This window comes from Ovis canadensis, chromosome 8 (genome assembly GCF_042477335.2).
Source record: "Ovis canadensis isolate MfBH-ARS-UI-01 breed Bighorn chromosome 8, ARS-UI_OviCan_v2, whole genome shotgun sequence".
NCBI classification, from domain to species: domain Eukaryota; kingdom Metazoa; phylum Chordata; class Mammalia; order Artiodactyla; family Bovidae; genus Ovis; species Ovis canadensis.
Genome location: NC_091252.1, coordinates 58,832,716 through 58,853,342, shown reverse-complemented (window position 1 = coordinate 58,853,342; position 20,627 = coordinate 58,832,716). Strand labels below are relative to the sequence as shown.

At 44.4% G+C, this 20,627-nt stretch overlaps 1 protein-coding gene across 4 annotated transcripts in view; it reads left to right on the top strand.

The window, feature by feature from the left end:
• ANKRD6 (ankyrin repeat domain 6) overlaps positions 1–20,627 on the top strand; it is a 185,998-nt gene that overhangs the window by 80,210 nt on the left and 85,161 nt on the right. The window lies entirely within an intron of this gene.

Here is a 20,627-nt window from a genome sequence, read left to right as displayed (position 1 = left end):
TGGTAGGTGAGCCTCTTTCTTGGACATGCACCCAGGACCTGCCCCTCTCCTGGCAGCTTCCTGGTGGTTGGTGGGCTACAGTGGGAGCTCTTCCAGAGCAGTTAGGGTGGAGAGATTGGCCTTCCTGAACCAGGTAGGGAACATATCAGTGTTCTCTTGATTCAAATGGGAGGATCCTCCTTTATGGTCAAAGAATAAAGAGTACAAACAATGAAAAATACCTTATCAGGCCAAGTCAGTGACCCATGAATCAAAGAATTCCAAGTCTTTAGTGCTGGAGAATGTTGACAATCACCCTGTACAGCCCCTCTTGTAAAGATAAGAAAGAAACCTGGAAGCCAAGGAATGGGCCAGCTGATTTGAAGCCTAGCCAAGTAAGTCCTGGGGCTCCTGGTTCTCTGCTCATAAAGGCCACTGTTCATTTTGTACCCACTTTTGTGTGTGTTGGCTTCTGTGCTGGTACTTCACACAGTACACATTCATGAAGAATATTACCCCCCCCCAAAATAAAAGCATTGCCTTAAGAATTATTTCCCAAAATAATAGTTACAAGTTGTATAGTATTTATGTAGTGCTTATGTGTAGTACTTACTTGCCAGTTTCTAAATTCCTTTCAGATAGAAATTCTTATTTAATGTTCTAACCATACTAGGAGGTAAATATGATTGTTGTTGCTGTTGTTGTTGAATAACTAAGTTGTGTCCAGCTCGTGGGATCCCATGAACTGTAGCCCACCAGGCTCCTTTGTCCATGGGATTTCCCAGGCAAGAGTACTGGAATGGGTTGCCATTTCCTTCTCCAGGGAACTGAGGAATCAAACCCACGTCTCCTGCATTGCCGGCTGATTCTCTACCACTGAGCCACCAGGGAATCTGGTAAATATGATTACTATCCCCATTTTCTGGATAAGAAAACTGAGGCACGAAGAGATCACGGTGACCTCTCCAAGATGAGGTGGCTGTACAACCCATGCTGTTAACCCCATTTGGCCCTGATTCCCTGTGCAAACATCAGTGCTGTTGACTGAATCTTCAAAGCTTTCTGTTTTCTAGGCATGTGATAGGCTTGTGCCTCCCACCTTCTTGTATCTTTGGGGCCATGTGACTACTTTTGGCCACTGAGTTGTGAAAAGTGTGTTGTGTCACTTCTGAGCCAGATCATGTTATCACTATTGTATGATCCTCCAGATCTGTTTTTCTCTATGCCCCGGAGACTGGTGGTTTCTCTGTGAGCCTGGGCAAGTCAAAGAGGAAACAGAGCCCCAGCTAACCCTAGGTGGACAGAGCTGGAGTGTGAAAGAAACTGAGATGTGGGGGCTGTTTGTCACTGAGTCCATCCTGACTGATGTAATCTCTGATGTGCCTAGTATTTCAAGAAGTGCCTTAGTAATAGGCTTCCCTGGTGGCTCAGACAGTAAAGAATCTGCCTGCACTGTGGGAGACCGGGGTTCTACCCCTGGGTTGGGAAGATCACCTGGAGAAGGGAATGGCAACCCATTCCAGTATTCTTGCCTGGAGAATTCTCCCAACCAAACAGAAATGATTCTTTGGGTCATTTGATACTTTGTGTGTGGGTCACTGACTTTCTTAGTTAGAACATTGGAAAAGAGGTTGGGCAAATGAACTCAAGCTATGAGAGCAAGAAAATGTGGTACCTCTTCTCATTTTCCTGAAAGTCCTTCAGCTTCCACCTGTCCAATCGGTTGCATAGCCCACCTGTCCAATCTATTGCATAGCCCACATAAACATCAGGCAGTTACTTGCACAGATGCGTGAACAGGAGTGTGCTGCGTATGTTTGGCTGCAAATCTATCAGCATTACAACAAATAGCAAAGACTCAACAAATATCACAGCAGTTATCACAGCCATGAAAGATGAGATAGGTAGGGGTCCAAGGTCATATGAGAATGATCTTCTGTTGACAGTTCCCTGTTTCCTGGATTATTAGTGGTTTTTCTGAGCCACGTGGGACCAGATGGCCAGATAAGCTAAGAAGTATTGCCTTGGGATAATCCCTTGCAGTTTGGTGGTTAGAACTCAGTGCTTGAGAGCCTGGGTTCAATCCCTGGTCGGAGAACTAAGATACCACATGCCTTGAGATGCAGCCAAAAAGTATTCCCCTAGACTTCAAATTCTAGGCTGCCGTGTGGAAGGGGTGAGCACACCCAGCTCTTCTTGTTTCACGTGAACAAGACTGGTGCATGTTTTTAAAAGGCGGTCAGTTACATTAGCTTTGATTAGATAGTGTTGCTGTTTGTTTTGTCTTAGGAGAGAACAGTAGGTATGTAGCTACAAGAAAACTTTGCAAAAAATAAAAATCTGTCCTCCCACATTCTCTTCTTTAAGATGCGATTTCTTAAGTATCACAGTTACAGCATGCTGAGAAATATAGAGATTTTATTTAACGTTGCTCCGGTTTTCAGAACTTCATTTTTGAAAAAGTGAAGTATTCAAATTCAGTGTTTTTGGTGGGGGACTGTGTCGTGCAGCATGAGGGATCTTAGTTCCCTGACTAGGAATGAAACCCAGGCCCTTGGCAGTGAGAGCACAGCGTCCTAACCACTAGACTGCCGTGGAATCCCCCAGACTGAGTACTTTTTGAGCATCTACTGTGTGCCTAGATGGGGCTCTAGTGGTCCTTGCCATCCTGGGGCTCACAGTCCATCCCAGGAGATAGAAGTTAAACAAGTAATGACAAGTCCCCTCAGAATCATGGAGAGAAACCCACAGCGGATTTCCCTGGACGTGCAGGTCAGGGAGGGTCTCCCTGGGAAAGTGACACCCAGAATCAGGCTTTGGAGATGAGTGAAGATTAAACCAATGAAGGAGGGAGGGAGAGTTCTGGATGAGGGACGCGCATATTGCCAAGGCAGGACCTGAGAGCGTGGCAAGCCCCAAGAGGTGAGGCTGGGGTCAAGGGGCCAGTCCCTCCTGTTAAGAGTTGTAAGTTGAATCCTAAGGGCAGCCAACATGCTGTGAAAGGCCTTAAGAACAGAAATGACAGAATCAGATTTCTGTTTTTTAAAAGAGCACTCTGGCCTCAGTGAAAAGAAACCAGAGAAGGTGAAACCAGCCTGGTTGACAGGTTCTGGTACCTATCCAGGTGAGTGGCAAGAGACGATGGGGGCCTGGGCCTGGGTAGTTGCAGTGGGGCTGGAGAGAATTGGATGGATCAGATCTAGTTCCCTTTGTAAAAATAATGTGTTTTTTTTTTTTTCTCATTACATAAATGTTTTTCTGATTAATTTTTGGCTGTGCTGGCTCTTCTTTGCCCTGTGGCCTTTTCTCTGGGTGAGGTCAGTGGGAGCTACTCTGTAGCTGTGGTGCACAGGCTTCTCATTGTGGTGGCCTCTCTTGTTGCAGAGCAGGGCTCTAGGGTGCTCAGGCTGCAGTAGTTACGTCTCCTGGGCTCTAGAACACAGGCTCAGGAGTTGTGCTGCTTGGGCTTGGTTACTTCCCGGGATGTGGGATCTTCCCAGACCAGGGCTTTGAACCTGTGTCTCCTGCATTGACAGATTCTTTACTGCTGAGCCACTGGAGCAGGAAGCCCTTAAATGTTTTTCTTACAGAAAATCTTAAGAAAATGTATAAGCACGAAAAAGAAAATCACCTAATCCCATCTCCCAAGGAGCAGCGTTATTTCTTCAATATAAACCCTTCCAACCTCTCTTCCAGGCATTTACAATACACATTAATTATAAAAGCAAAATTTGATAATTAGGTATACATTGTTTTATAACCTATACTTAAAAAAAACTTAACATACTTATTTTTTAGACATGCCCCACTGCTTGTGGTGTCTTAGTTCCTAGACCAGGGATTGAACTCAGGCCCTTGGCAGTGAGAGCACAGAGTTCTAACCACCGGACATCCAGGGAATTCCCTAATCTATATTTTTAATAAAATCCTTTCTAGCTTCCCATGTAAGTTCTTTGGACTGTGTTGGCAGTTAAAATGCCTTGGTGTGAGTTTGTACATTTCTCCAGAAAGAATCCCCTATCGGTGTATATAGATAAACTGAGGGACTTTTTTTTTTTAAGCCTAATATATAGTCCTTGTTTTGTTCAATCGCTCAGTCATGTCCGACTATTTGAGACCCCATGGACTGCAGCACGTCGGTGTTCCCTGTATGTCACTATCTCCCGGAGTTTGCTCAGACTCATATTCATTGAGTTGGTGATGCCATCCAAATCTCATCCTCTGTCGTACCCTTCTCCTCCTGCCCTCAATCTTTCCCAGCATCAGGGTCTTTTCCAGTGGGCCGGCTTTTTCGTAGCAGGTGGCCAAAGTATTGGAGCTTGAGCTTCAACATTAGTGCTTCCAGTGAATATTCAGGGTTGATTTGCTTGGTCCTGAATCTTGTTAATTCCTGGCCTGAAAGAATCTGTATGCAACCATGGGAGAAGGGTCCCTGGGAGATGCTTTGTAGAAGCTGCAGTCCCCGGAACTCTGGTGTAGGCAGGCAGCCACCATTCAGGGTTTCTCCCTGGGCAGGGGAGGTACTGATGGCACTTAGCTGCATCTCTGAATGGTCAGAGGGAAAGGGTGTCAGAGACTGAGAATGAGCTGCCAAACAGCTTCCTGCAGAGTGAGCTGAGGCCGGCACCTCTGCTGAAGGGGAAAGTAAGAAATGAAATACTGAAAATAGCACAGTGTTATGTATCAAATCTGTCTCAATTAAAAAGATAAATGAGATAATTTGGGGGTGTCTCCTTGAAACAGTGTGTGTGATGACCCTTCTTAATAGGTCATTAAACAAGCTGATATCCTTCCAAATCAGGAATTGTTTGTCATCCCTGCTCGGTTTGTCACTCTCGCTTTGTCAGATATTTTTTTTTATTTCTGCCAAATCTGTAGAAGGAATTCTAGCTTCCTAGGTCAGCAGTATTCACCAGTGGCCTGGGAGATTTTTATGGGGCAGCCCCTGAAGATTGAGGGACTAGCGTCTCTTGGTTCTAGGAACATTTCTCGTAGACTTTCTCCCTCCTTCTCTTCCAGAAGAGATTAGGAGGGAAAGTCTCATGACCTTGAGCTGCACTTATTTAGATTGCACCCTCCTGGCCTCAGTATCTGGCCCCAGCACTGCGTAAGGAGGAAGGGGTCACTTCTGGTGCCCCAAAGCCTGGTCCTGACCCTCCTGAGATGCAGCCTTCAGCACATCAGGGGGATCAAAGATGCAGGGATTGCTCTAGGTCACCAGCATCCCTAGGCAGCAAAGCTGGGATGACCTTCTGTGTTCAGGGTCCATCTTGGTCATATTGAGATGGCAGATTTCCCCCAGAGAGCTGGAGCAGCCTCTTCAGCCTGTTGTTTTATTCTCCCGCAATTAACCATGGTAATCTGTGCCAGGGTGCTGGAGGGTAGGCCTCAGGAGAGGATGATGTTTAAGGAGCTGTGGCACCTTGCAGTCAGTCTTGCATTGGACAAGATTAACATCTTCTTTTTTGAAGCAAAATAGATAACGTATAAGAAATGGATAGGAGTTTGAGCAAACTCTGGGAGATAGTGGACAGGGAAACCTGGCGTATGCATGGGGTTGCAAAGAGTGGGACATGAACTTAGCGACTGAACAACAAATTACAAGAAATGATGAAATTCACATGTGGTGGTCATTATCACATTACCAAAAAGAGTTTTTTAACTTTTAGGTACACATGTGTCCCAGGTGACTTCTGTTTCTCTTTCCACACTCCCTGGGAATTCAGGCAGGAGGGAAAGTGGTGGCAGCTATGAGAGGCAGTTTGCTTTTTTGCATTTGTGAGTGGTTGTCTTCGTGGGATCAGCTGGGGAGGGCTGGCTCTTGGTAAATATAAAGAGGGAATTTGCCTTCAAAGATTGTCCTGCAGAGGATCTAAGGAGATGTTTCAAGAAGGCTTTTTCTTTATTTTTTATTGAAATATAGTTGATTTACAGTGTTGTATTAATTTCCGTCCATGGGATTTTCCAGGCAGGAATACTGGAGTGGGTTGCCATTTCCTTCTCCAGGAGATCTTCCCGACCCAGGAATTGAACCCGGGTCTCCTGCATTGTAGGCAGATGTTTTACTGTCTGAGCCACCAGGGAAGTCTACATATATATATATATGTATGTTCTTTTTTATATTCTTATCCTGGGTGGTTTCTCCCAGGATATTGAACACAGTTCCTTGGGCTATATAGTAGGACCTTGTTGTTTAAAGAAAGTTTTTTTAAAAAATTATTTTATTTTTAAATTGGAGGATAATTGCTTTACAATATTTTGTTAGTTTCTGCCATATATCAACATGAATCAGCCATAAGTATACATATGTCCCCTCCCTCATGACCCTCCCTCCCACCTCCCACCCCATCCCACCCTCTAGTTTGTCACAGAGCACTGGATTTGAGTTCCCTGCGTCGTACAGCAAGTTTCCGCTGGCTATCTAATTTTACATATGGTTTTGTGCATGTATCGATGACAGTCTCTCAATCAGTCCCACCTTCTCTTCCCTGCCCTGTGTCCACAAGTCTCTTCTGTGTCTCTGCATCTCCATTACTGTCCTGCAAATAGGTTCATCAGCACCATCTTTCTAGATCCCACATATATATGTTAACATATGATATTTATCTTTCTCTTTCTGACTTACTTCACTCTGTGTAGTAGGCTCTAGGTCCATCCATCTCATTAGAACTGAGTCAAATGTGTTCCTTGTTGTGGCTGAGTAATATTCCATTGTGTATATGTACCAATATGTACCATTGCTTCTTTATCCATTCCTCTGTTGATGGCCATACAGATTGCTTCCGTGTCCTGGCTATTGTAAATAGTGCTGCTATGTATGTTGGGGTACATGTGTCTTTTTCAGTTACAGTTTTCTCAGGGTATATATTGAGTAGTGGGATTGCTGGGTCATATGGTAGTTTTATTCCTTTTTTTTTTAAGGACTCTCCATACTGTTCTCCATAGTGGCTGTGTCAATTTGCATTCCCACCAACAGTGCAAGAGTGTTCCCTTTTCTCCACACCCTCTCTCTGCATTCTTTGTTTATAGATTTTTTTGATGATGGCCATTCTGACTGGTATGAGGTGATATCTCCTTGTTTTGATTTGCGTTTCTCTAATAATGAGTGATGTTGAACATCTTTTCATGTGCTTATTAGCCATCTGTGTGTCTTCTTTGGAAAAGTGTCTGTTTAGGTCCTCTACCTTTTGATTATTTTGTTTGTTTTTCTGGTATTGAGCTGAATGAGCTGCGTGTACATTTTGGTGATTAGTCCTTTGTCAGTTGTTTCATTTGCTAAAGACCTTTTTTCTATTACTGGACCAGCTTATGGTTAGAGGACTTCAGGGTCTTTCAGGGATCCACATACTTAGGGTATGGACTTCCCAGCTGGTGCTAGTGGTAAATAATCTGCCTGCCAATGCAGGAGACGTAAGAGATACAGGCTTGATTCCTGGGTTGGGAAGATCCCCTGGAGGGGAGCTTGGCAACCCACTCCAGGATTCTTACCTGTAAAATTCCATGGACAGAGGTGCCTGGTGGGCTACAGTCCGTAGGATTGTGGAGAGTTGGACATGGCTGAGTGACTGAGCACATACACACTCACACACACACACACACACACACACTTAGGTATGTTATAAAAAGTGACAAAGGCAAGCGCTGAGCTTTTCAAAAGAGCTGAGATGTAGTGCTCTATGGCCACAAGGGGACTGTTCTTTTTTTATATTTATCATCCTGATAACTCATTCCTATCCTGCCCAGAGAAGAGTTTCCACTCCCTTCTGGATCTAGAATTCTCCCTTTTTACCGTAAGTGAAGCTGTGGAAGGTTTGATGTCACAGGGTCTGTGGTGTGCCAAAGTTGCCAGATCCACACCTCTCTCTGCACAGTTTTCTCAGTGGCTGGAGTAGCTAGTATCATTTATTCATTTGACCACCACTTGCTTGGTGCTGAGCTTGTTGAAATAAATACATTGAAGTCATTACTCTTGAAGAGTTTACTGTGTGAATCAGTGTCTTGGGCTGGGTTGGTGTCTAATGTCAGACACTGGTTCTAATGCTACATGCTCTTACCTCTAGTGTCTAATAATGGTGCAGTCGGTTCGGCTATACAACACGTTTCTGTAATGAAATGAGCTCACATGCAATTTAAAAGTGAATAACTTCAGTTCATATGCTTCTCACCCTATGGAAGAAGAGCCAGAGTAGCAGGTTAGAATTATAACCTTTATAATTCTCCAACCAGCAGGAAAGGGAAATGCCTTCAGCTGAACTTCTTATCCACAGGAAGGAGCTCTTTCTGCTCTGTTTTAAGAAAATTAAAAATGGGTGCCTGTGCCCAGAGCTCCATTCCTAGAGACGTGGACCCCTAGCCTTGAGGGCTCCCAGCTGGCAGCAGGCTGTACGTCCTCCTATCTGGTCTGGACTGGAAAACCAGCCATCCTGTCGGGTCTTTTTGTACCTTTACTATTTTCTGCAGTCACGTCTTGCTGCCACAGGCTGCTGGTTTGCTTCTGATGTACTAATTCTGTGTGTGTGTGTGTGCATGTACACGTGTGTGTGCGTGGTCTTGTTACCATTGATATTTTTAAAATTTAAGTATAGTTTACAGTGTTGTATTAGTTTCTGGTATACAGCAAAGTGATTCAGGTATATATATGTGTGTGTGTGTAGGTTACTACAAGATATTGAATACAGTTCCCTGTGCTATACAGTAGGTCCTTATTGTTTATCTATTTTATATATAGTAGTGTGTATCTGCTAGTGCCAAACTCCTAATTGGTTACCGTAGGTTTTGTTAGTTATGTGCTGCTGAAGCAAGCCTGGTTACCGTTGGTTTTGAATGATCTTTGAGTGGTCCAATCCATCCTGTATTTCCCCAGTGCCCTGGTGCTGACTTCTGGAAGGCCTAGAGGGGTAGACTTTCTTACACGGAAGTGGGGGTTCTGAGCCTCCCATTCCCTCGGCTCAGCCTGGCCCGGCACCCTTCCATCTGTGAACCCTGAGCCCTGGGAGTCCTGTGCCGGGCTCTGCAGTGTGGCTGCAGCTGGAGACAGGGACTGGGGGGGCCTGACCAGCTCCCAGTGGTTCATAGTCAGCAGGGGATTTTACAGTCCATTTACCGTTTCCTGAATTGGGCACAGAGTGAGGTGTGTAAGCTATCTTAATACTGTTCAGAATCCCTTTTTGTGTGACCTGATTCTGGGGTGACCTTAAGTGAGTAATAAAACCCTTCAGTGGCAACAGGAAGTTAAGGAGCCTAGTTCCTACTCAGAGAGACAGAGCATCAGTGGTCCTCACTTGGCACAGTGCCCAGACTGCATCAGGCCTTCCACTTGCAGCATTCCAGCTTGGGGCCAGGCCAGCCCAGCAAGAAGGGCCCAGGTTGGAGTAATAAATAAAGGATGCAGGAAACGCGGTCAGGAGGACTTGCTTTGAAAATGTTCCCAAGATACATGTGTAACCTGATGCTGAAGGTCAGACCTTATGCTGGGTGGAGAGGCTCCACCAGCAGCCGCACGGAGCTTTCCTGGTCCCCTCACTCCTCATGCTGTGCAGTGGAAGACCATTTAGAAAGCACAGAGGGTGCTTTGAGGAGCAAATCTATTTGTTCATCTTCTGCATTTGAACATCAGGGGTTAGAATGATGGTTGAGATTATTTGGCCCACACAGATCTAAAAATGCTGTCATGGGCATTCATAGGAGGCTTTGTTAACCTCAGTCAGTATTAGGAGTTGTAAGCGTGGGAGGCCTGATCTCTGTTGCTCTGTGACCCAGAGAGCTTGTCTGTGGAGACAAGAGGTGGCTCAGTGTGCCTATGGCCACGCACCCCCCACCCCCCCGCCTCGCCCAGTGGATGGAGAGGTGTGCTCCTGTCTGGGAATTCAGCCAGCACTGTGATCTGTTCTTTCTCTTGGCTTCTGTTTTCACGGTTATGTCACTGTTAGATAGAGGAATCAATAGAATGGAAGGTATGGGCAAATAGATATGTTCCAATTGGAAGAAACAGTGACTCCACTGTACTAGCAAGTACTTTCCTTGAAGGAGAATTACAGGATGCTTTATCTCACTTTTCTAAGAGAAAAGACATTATTATCCAATCACATGGATGGAAACTGCTTGATATTTCTCAGATCCTTCTGTTTCAGCATCTCCCCATCCTTATCCCAGTCCAAGCCTCTGCATCTGTGATGCTACAGCAACAGTAGTCCCGTTGATAACCCTGGGCCCTACTGTTGCCCCATCCCTCTGCTCTTCATGCTGCACCATGCAGAACATTTCAATATCACTGATCTGGTCATGGGACTTCCTCTTAAATGCCTTCCCAGGGCTCACCATCGCCCCATACACCTTCCTTGCCCTCTCTTCCCGTGACTGGATCCCTGGGATCACTGGACCTTTGAGTGGCCTCCACCCACAACACCACGTCATCCCTCCTTATTCCCTGTATTAGTCAGGTTCCCCAGAGAGACCAATGGGATGTGTGTGTGTATAAAGAGATTTATTATAAGGGTTTTGCTCTTGTGATTATGGAGGCTCCCAAATTCAAAATTTGTAGACTGGGCCAGCAGGTTGGAGACCCAAGAGAGCTGATGTTTCAGTTCCAGTCTGAAAGCAATCTGCTGGAGAATTCTCTTTTTGTTCTAGCCAGATCTTCAACTAGATGAAGTCCACCCACTTTATGGAGGGCAATCTGCTATACTCAGATCCCCTGACGAAATGCTAATCTCATCCCCAAACAGCCTTACAGAAACATCCTGAGTGTTTGACTAAATATCTGTGCACCCTATGGTGCAGCAAGTTGACACAGAAAATTCACTATCACATTTCTCTTTGCTTTTTGTCATCTGTCCACAGCTTATCTAATGTGCTGCACTGATTCTAGACTCAGGGACTTTGTGCAAGCTGCTCATTCCACCTGGAGTGCTTTTGCATCTGGAATTCCACTTCCTTAAGGGGGCCTTCCCTGATCTCCCAGGCTAGGTTCGTTCCCTCAGCTATATATATTGCTAGAATACACTAAGTTTCCCTTTAATATCACACTTAGAATCACTTGCTCAGTGCCAACCTTTCCCACTAGACTTTAAGTTCCATGGAGGCAGGAAGCATTTCTGATTTGCTGTTAACATGCCTGACCTTTACTACCTTTTCAAAGGTCATCCAATGAATGAATGAATGAAGTACCAATAGTTTACACTATATTAAGCGCTTACAAGTTATGAGACTCTTAACATACACACATGGAACCCTGTGAAGTACATATGATTATCTTCACTTTTACAGAGGCCCATGGAAGTTAGGGACGCCCAAAGTCATGTCACTAGTCATATAGAATCTGGACTTCAAATAGAATAATAATGAATGCACTTGCTAGTGCTTACAGCACTTAATAAGGGTCAGGTAATGTGCTATGTATTTGAGAGCTTGTAGCAGCCCAATGTGGTAAGGAGCCCATACGTGCCCCACAGTGTTCCCTCCTCTTGGATTCACTCTGGAAGACCCGCTTGCATATGTCTTAGGGACCCAGAATCTGGAATTTGAGGGGAGGCTGGTCCCTCTTAACCCTAGGGTCTTCTCTAGATCATCTTCAGTTGTCGTTTCCTCTGCCCCAATAAACAGGGGCAAGTTAGCAAGTCTGCTGGCCAAGCCGACATCCAGTTGAGGAACAGTTCTGCTCTGCCCTTCCTGAAGGTATTTCTAGTCTGTCCAAGAACCCCCTCGCCAGCAACCACCGTGAATGCATGTGGGTGGAGAAAAGCTTCTCTTCATGATCACCGTACTCTCCCCAAAGCAGCTCTCTCCCTGTCTGCCACTTCTGTACACCTGGTGGGATTGTGGGGTAAGCCAGATACTCTGAGTGACCTGGGCAAGGTGAGTCTAGGGTTGTCACATAGTACCTGGTGCCAATAAGTAGTAAGGTTTGGTTTTCTGAAATCCAGTATATATTAATGCACGTATTTTTTGAGTCTGTGTGTCATCTCAACTTGACTTGAAAATACATTTACACCCCCAGGATATGGGGGGGTTGTTAGCTAAATGTCTATTTTGTTATGTTAAATTATAGACTGATGTCCTAGGAGACTGAATCCCCTGGAGGATGGGGCAGGTCTTTTTTTTTTTCCTATGTCAAGTTGCAGTATTAATAATGCAACCACGTATGGCTCAGCTATAGAAGAGTTTAATTTTCAAAGACAATTAGACGCTTTTATGGCTGACTTGAAGCATTTGTCCCCAACCACTGAGTTGGTATCGTGTTGCCTCCCTAACGGGCTCTTGCTGACAGTCAAAGGAGAGATAAGTCGGGGGAGGTACAAAGCTTTTCAATTAATTTATGATCCTGTTGGGTGTCAAGCCTGTAATTACTCTGTGACTGTTGCCTTTGCCCAAAGGGAAAAACAGTTCATTGAAAACCTGTTTTATGGAGAAGTCCTTCTCTGAACTTGAAAGATTTGTCTATCCCTCCAGAGCAGTGAGTGAGGGAGGAATGAAGATTTTGGCCTAATCTTTTTTCTAACTAGTGAGTTTGTAAAGCACTTTTTGATGAATAGGAATTTGTTTAACAGAATCTTTAGATCCTTTTTTTTTTGGTCATACCAAGTGACATGCAAGATGCAAGATCTTAGTTCCCCAACCAGGGATCAAACCTATGCCCCCTGCAGTGGAAGGATGCAGTCTTAACCACTGGACTGCCAGGTTAGTCCCTTATTTTTACATTCTTGACTAGACATATCACAGACAACTCATTCATTCATTCATTCAGCAAATATCTGTAAGTGTTACTGTGCCCAGGGACTGTGGCAGGCTTGGGGATAAAGTGATGAACATGGGAGAGACCTGGAGCATGGGAGAAGCCCCAGCCCTCTTGGAGCTCCCGCAGGATGGGGGTGACTGGAGACAGACAATATGCAAGTAAGTAAATTAATGAAAATGATTTTGCTTGGTGTTGACTGTTGTAGAAAATAGAACTCAGTCATGTGATGAAGTGTGTGCACTTGGGGGAGGGGGTAGCTAGTCCATTCTGAACCACCCAAAACATTGTAGACATAGGGACCTGCTGCCTGAGGAATATTCCCCATTCCTGTCCCTGCTGTCAGCACGATTGCAAAGTGGTGCTGCCCACCTGGCAGGTGGAAAAGGATACCTTTGTGAGAACCTGGTAAACTTTTAGAGGGACTCTCTTTGGATTCCTCTTTCAGCTAAATAGAGCACAAAGCTTCTTTAGGGAAAAGAGAAGAAGGTATTGCAAGTTTTAAACAAGAGTAAGGTTCCCCAATCGCTGCCTCAATCAAGTTCATTAAAACTGAATGTATATTTAAAACTTCCTTATGATTAACTGTGTTATAATGTAAGTAGTAATACTTGAATATCTCCACTATGTTGAAAGGCATCTTGATTTAGGAGAAAGGGAGTCATGTACCCTCTAAACCTTTGGCTTTCATTAAGTGTAAGTAGTAAATCTCAAATGCCTGTGGTATAAATAAGGTAACATTTCTAAGAATTAGCCACTCTAGGAAATAAATATTTGGCTTGAAAAGCTCTACTACTGTATACTGTTTGCATGTTTCCCCAGCTGCTGTGTTTTGATAGCTGGGGCAATAAGATTAAAACAGACACGAGTTAAAAACACACACATCCACACACGGAAAGATCAGTGCAGAGATCTGAGTTTGTGCTTTTGGTTTCACTGATAAATACAGAACGTGATGTGCATATGGTGTCTGGCTACATTCCACCCCTGTGCCAGGTCCTAGCGTACCCAGGACCCTTCAGCAGGATGCTTTACAGAGAACCCCTGGCAGTAGCTACTGCCCCTGGTAGTATGATTTAGGACTTTGTTCTGTGTGGAGAGCAAATTTAAGTAAAAAAAATGCATGTATTCTGAAGGAATGCCATATATTTGGCCTAATGTAAAAAGATGATACCTTCTTTTTTTAAAAAATATTTATTTATTTGGCTGCATTGAGTCTTAGTGGCAGGATTCTTCATTGTGGCACTGAAGCTCAGCTGCTCTGCGGCATCGGGGCCCCGACCAGGGATCGAACCTGAGTCCCCTGCATTGCAAGGCGGATTCTTAACCACTGTACCACTAGGGAAATCTCAGTGGATGCCATCATGAAGCTAGTTAGGCAGCACTCAGCAGTTGAGAACAGTTGCCCTAGAGTTTGGCAAGCAGGTCACATCCTGACCTGACCTCTGATTAGCTGTACAATCCTGGTTAAGTGGCCTGACCTCTTTTTGGTTTATTTCCTCACCTATGGAAGGTGGGTATTCACAGGGCCAGCCCCCGTGCTGTCCAGAGGTCTTAAGTGAAGACCTTATCATGATGTGTGGTCCAGGGTTAAAAGGTCTGGCACTGTTATCTCTCTTATCATTCCTACTATCATCTCTACTGGATTCCACCTGGTGTCCAGATGGGGCTGCTTTTGCCCTTTGGTGTTTGCTCCGCTGCTGTGTCTCTGTAAAGCAGCTTAAAAGCTACATCTCCAGAAATGGAGGTGCTCCTTGAAGGAAGGTTATGTACTGCTGTGAACGTGCCTCTAAGTCTCAGAGCAGTGGAATGCACTCTTGGTGAAATGCTGCCCGACGGTCCTCTCTGTGGCCCTGATGTGCAGAGAAAGACACGTCTGGGAATTTTTAAAGGAATGTAGCTGATCCAGTGGAGAAGGCAATGGCACCCCACTCCAGTACTCTTGCCTGGAAAATCCAATGGATGGAGGAGCCTGGTGGGCTGCAGTCCATGGGGTCGCTAAGTGTCAGACACGACTGAGCGATGTCACTTTCACTTTTCACTTTCATGCGTTGGAGAAGGAAATGGCAACCCACTCCAGTGTTCTTGCCTGGAGAATCCCAGGGACGAGGGAGCCTGGTGGACTGCCGTCTATGGGGTCGCGCAGAGTCGGACACGACTGAAGCGACTTAGCAGTAGCAGCAGCAGCTGATCCAGTAGGAGAAGGCAATGGCACCCCACTCCAGTACTCTTGCCTGGATACCCCATAGACACAGGAGCCTGGTAGGCTGCAGTCCAGGGGTCGTGAAGAGTCGGACACGACTGGGCGACTTCACTTTCACTTTTCACTTTCATGCATTGGAGAAGGAAATGGCAACCCACTCCAGTGTTCTTGCCTGGAGAATCCCAGGGACGGGGGAGCCTGGTGGGCTGCCGTCTATGGGGTTGCACAGAGTCGGACACGACTGAAATTACTTAGCAGCAGCAGCAGCAGCAGCAGCAGCAGCAGCTGATCCAGTAGGAGTTGTTGCAAAGGCTAACTTGAATGTATGTGCATTTATACACACACACACACACACACACACACACATAATTGTATTGTATGGCTTCCCTTGTGGCTCAGACAGTAAAGAATCTGCCTGCAGTACAGGAGACCTGGATTCAATACCTGGGTCAGGAAGATCCCATGGAGGAAGAAATGGTTACCCACTCCAATACTTTTGCCTGGAGAATCCCATGGACAGAGGCGCCTGGTGGGCTACAGTCCTTGGGGTCACAAAGAGTCAGACATGACTGAACAACTAACACTTTAACTTTATATTTATAAAGTTAAAAAGATATATTTTAGTATATATATATATTTAATAGCATCTGAATTAAGTAAAATGAATGACCTTATATTACGTAGGGAGAACCTTGGAAAGTAAGCCAGTAGGCTGGTTAGCTTTCTCTGTTTTTCTCTAGTCCATACTGCAAAGCTGGGCAAGATGGGCACGTTTTATCCCTTTGTTCCATCTGAAAATGTGTGTGATGGATGGAAAGAGATATTTGTTCATTGCCACATTATTTGTGACAAAAATAAAAAAAGAATTGTAAACAGCCTAAATGATTATCAATAAAGGAATGTCTAAATAAACTAGTATTCCACAGAATCCTACTACAGCAGTTTTTTAAAAAAAATCAAGTTGCGAAGAATTAATATGATAATTATTAAAATACATACACACAACTATATACCATTGAGAAAATATGTGTTTGTGCTTGTGTGTGTGTGTATACATGCCCACAGAAATAATTTGAAAGGGATATCATCAAACTGGGAATATAGTTTCCTACAGGAAGGAAATTGGGATGAAGAGAAGGTGAAATTCAAGGGGAATTTTTCTTTCACTGTCATATTTGAATTTTAATGTACAGTGAGAAATTACATATGTATTACTTGTATGGTTAAATTTAAAATAATTTCTAAAATAGAAGTGAGGACAACTATCTTAGTTCAGGCTGCTATAATGAAAACCATAGACTGGGTGGCGTAAGTAGCAATCATTTCTTTCTCACAGTTCTGGAGGCCAGGAAGTCCAAGGTTAAGATGCTGGGTGATTCTGGTTTTGGCAAGGACTCTCTTCCTAGCTTGTGGACAGCCACCTCTTTGCTGTATCCTCAGATGGCAGGGAGAGAGGGGACTCTGGTCCCATTCTCTTCTTAGAAGGGTGCTAATCCCATTATGGGGCCCCACCCTCATGACCTCATCTAAACCTAACTACTTCCCAAAGCAGCTTCCCAATTCTATCCCACTGGGGATTAGGCTTCAATACATAAATTTGGGGAGACACAAGTATAGTGAATAACACCAATCTGCAAAGCTTTTGAGAAGCTCCACTGCAGAATGTAAAGCCACGTACTTGTGAAGATGACCACTTTATATTCTCACTCCAGGACCCTGGTATTTTTCAGATATAACAGCCAGTGACATTTCTTCAACCAAAATTCATGTTCCATTTAGATTCTAAGTGTTAGGATGACTAAACAAAATGAACAGTGTACCCACAGTTAGACTGGTCTGCAAAGGGCTGCTTTTCTAGTGGTCTTTTGTCATAGACAAATGGCTCTCACTAACTACATAATGAGTATCTACTTTTTGCAAAGCCCTGTGAAGGCAAATAAGGGAAGAATACGAGTAGAGTATTACTCCTTAGCTGTAAGAATTTTCTGTGTCACTATTTGGATGAACTGTGACACCTGAAATTATTTGAGATAATCAGTATAAGTAATTCAGTGTTAAATAACTTCACAACATATTCTTCTTAAGGCAGAAATTAGCTGAAGGTACTCCTAATTATAGCCTGTTAATTTCAATTTCAGAAACTGGTGTCATTTTTTTTCCCCCTTTCTATTTGTCTAACAAAGTTCTATTTCTGGTCATTGAGAGGAAGGTAACTCTGTGGGAAGAGTAGGGATTTTATTTGCCCAAATGAGTACCTTTTGACTACTCAATTTCAAGTTGCCAAATGTCTATTTGTTCTTGGGTTTTTGTGGTATTTTATATTCAGCTTGCCTGATGCTGGGCAGAATTTAGGTCACTAAATACCATGGAAATGCAAGGAATGTCAGACACGACAAAAAGCTGTTGTAGTTCCTTCATGTGTGTGCTTGATAAGTTGCTCAGTCGTGTTTGGCTCTTTGCAACCTCATGGACTTTAGCCAGGCTCCTCTGTCCATGGGATTCTCCAGGCAAGAATACTGGAGTGGGTTGCCATGCCTTCCTCAGGGGATCTTCCCACCCAAGGATCAAACCTTCATCTCTTTCATCTCCTGAATTGACAGGCAGATGCTTTTACCAATAACACCACCTGGGAAGCCCATAAATGTTCCTTCATACCATCTTCTAAAGGCAAATATACTACTTTTTATTTTACCGTTTTAGACTGCCAACTATTATGTCAGGGACGAGTAGTATTTTGTTTTACAGATGTAAGAAAAATAGCATCTGTAGGTCTTCCTTTTCTCGAGATGGTGTCCTGAGTCTTCCTAGGGAGCCATTGTAAGGGTACAGGGTTCTGTTCGTGTCTAAGTTTATCTCTGTACTTTACAGCTGGAGGCTGGGGAAATACCCACAGATGCTTGTGTGGACCTGCTCAACTCCCAGTGAAACAGATGTGGTCACAACTCCATTTGTCACTGGGTCTCCGTAAGCCTCCACTCCACCTGGAGAACTACCTCTTAGGTCCCACGGGTTCAGGGTCAACTCAGACCCAGTCCAACACAAAAGATTTGGCATCCACTTTCCCCAGTGCCAAAGATCCTCGTAAGCAGTTACAGATCTTTGTAGCAGGACCAGTGAATTCTTTACCATATGAACTCTCTGGCCGGGTTCCTCTCCAAGGAGACCTAGCCTCTTCTCTTCCAGTGGCCTGTGAACCTGTGGATTATAGCAGCTGATGTCAGTCTTCTGTTCTCTAGCGCACTCTCTCACTTTTTAATTTTGTTGTCGCTTGTTTACTTTTTCTTTTTTAGTTTTATTTATTTGTCTGTGCCAGGTCATGGTTGTGGCATGCAGGATCCTTAGTGGGATCTAGTTCCCTGATCGGGGATTGAACCTAGGCCCCCTGTGTTGGGAGCATGGTGTCTTAGCCACTGGGCCACCAGGGAAGTCCCTCCAGCTCACTGTTGATTTTTTTTTTTTTAATACAAGTCAAATAACACCCCTAGTCAGTCCACTCATCTTGCCTGCAGCCGATCCGTCATGACCACAGGTTCCTAATTGTCAGTAATGCCTTGTGGGAGCCGTGTTAGGCCTTACTGACACCTAATGATCAAAGCACCCCATTTGCCACTCTGGCCTTGCTTTGGATTATGGTGTTTACATTCATCTAGCCTCTGATGCTTAGTTGTCACCACTGGGCCTCTGGTCTTTTGGAATCCTGTCATCCTCCAAAAGAGCCCAATACCAGGAAGCATCTCCCATGTCAACTCCAGCCAACGGAGACCAGAACCATTGGACATCTCACCAGTGCTCTTACCCTTTAGAGAAAGGAGCAACCTCTTGGTTTTTCTAGAATCATGGTCAGCTGTGCATGCTGTGCGCTAAGTCGCTTTAGTTGTGTCCAGCTCTTTGCAACCCTGTGGACTGGAGCCCTCCAGGCTCCTCTGTGCATGGGATTCTCCAGGCAAGAATACTGGAGTGGGTTTCCATGCCTTCCTCCAGGGGATCTTCCTGACTTAGGGATTGAACCCACATCTCTTATGTTTCCTGCATTGTGGGTTCTTTACCACCAGTGGCTCCTGGGAAGTACCCATGGTCAGATAGTGGGCTGTTCTTTATTTTCTTGTGATAAGTCCAATCATAACCCTTCAACCTTCAAACCTTCAATTCATCTCTCAATATCATGCCAAGGTGGTTCCAGAATCTCCATTTAATTCACGTTAGGCCATCCTTGTGCCTAGGCTTCCAGGAACCATCCCGACATTTGAGGACCACCTTCAGGTGTCTGTGCCAGGATACTAAGCCACCAGTTACAGGAGAGTGTTTCTTGGTTGATAAGGTCTCTTCAGTTCAGCCTGACACTCACCGCATCAATGCTTCCTCACCCACACATTCTCCATCCCATCTGTACATAACAGTGGAAACTGAGAGTCCTTTAGTACAAAGCTGTTTCCTGCAAGAGCAGGGACTCTCTGTAGGAAATTTCCCTGCAGGCTGTGCTGAGACCTGGCCCTAATTATCAGCAGCGGTGGAAGGATTTTGAGGAAGGGGAGCATCACCTTATGAGACAGCTGAGTCAGGTGAACTCTTTGCAGGTCTCCAGGCAAGAAGGGGCAGCTCTCCTACCCAAAGAAGGAGCTGCTTTGCTGGTCAGAAAGTTTACGGGCATTTGGGAGTTCAGGATTGTGGGCTTGTGCACTAGTGTCCCTGTGGCAAATCTCAGGGCCACTCCAAACGGGTAAACTCCCCACACCTCTAGGAGTCCCACCGTTGGGTGCCAGAGAAACTCCATCCCAGGTGGGTACTGTGTAATTCTCCTAGTTGGTAGTTCTGGTTGTAGCTAATAAGGCAGAGGTGAGAGAATTGTGAAGTAGTGCACAAAATGTGTCCGGAACAAGCATTTTCCATCGGACTTTATTGACAAGGTGAGGTCAGAGAAATACTTCATTTAAACCCAGAACTTCCTGTGTGACAGATATATTCACAGAAGGCCAGGTATCTTCAAGTGTCTCCAATCCCCAAAGATGGATTAAGTCTTGAAGAAAGCAGTATTGAAATAGAGTCAATCATGATTATTTAGTCATATAGTTGCAATAATAATAGTGGTTATTGAAGCTGGCATCTGTATGCATTCTAGATGATCGTTGTTGAGTCCTAAGTTGTGTCCAGCTCTTTCAAGGTCCTATGGACTGTAGCCCGTGAGGCTCCTCTGTCCATGGGATTTCCTAGGCAAAAATATTGGAGTGGGTTGCCCCCAGGCATTATAGATATATGCCTTATCTCATTTCTCTAAAAAAGTGTTTTTATACATGACCTTATTTAATTTTCAAAAAATTTTATCAAGTTGATAATATATCCTGTTTACAGAAGAAGTAGCTGATACTCAGAGAAGTTAAGTAGCTTCTTGACAGTAAAATAACCAGTAAGGGATGGATCTAAATCTATCTGATGCTAAAATGTTAACCAGCTGATTTTTTTATTGGAGTAGAGTTGCAACCAGCTGATTTTTAACAGCTCTGTTGATATCCAACAAAACCCTGAAATTTTAGAATATACCAGTCAGAATTTTTCATACATATGTAGATAATTTCTGAAAAAGGAACAGTACAAAAAAACAAAGATGTTCTAAAACATCATTTTTTAAAAAGTTGAAAGCAATGTGATGATTTTTAAAAATTGCAATAAGCTACATTTAGAAAAAAAAAAAAGAGAAAAAAAGACAATAGAGGGAAGCTC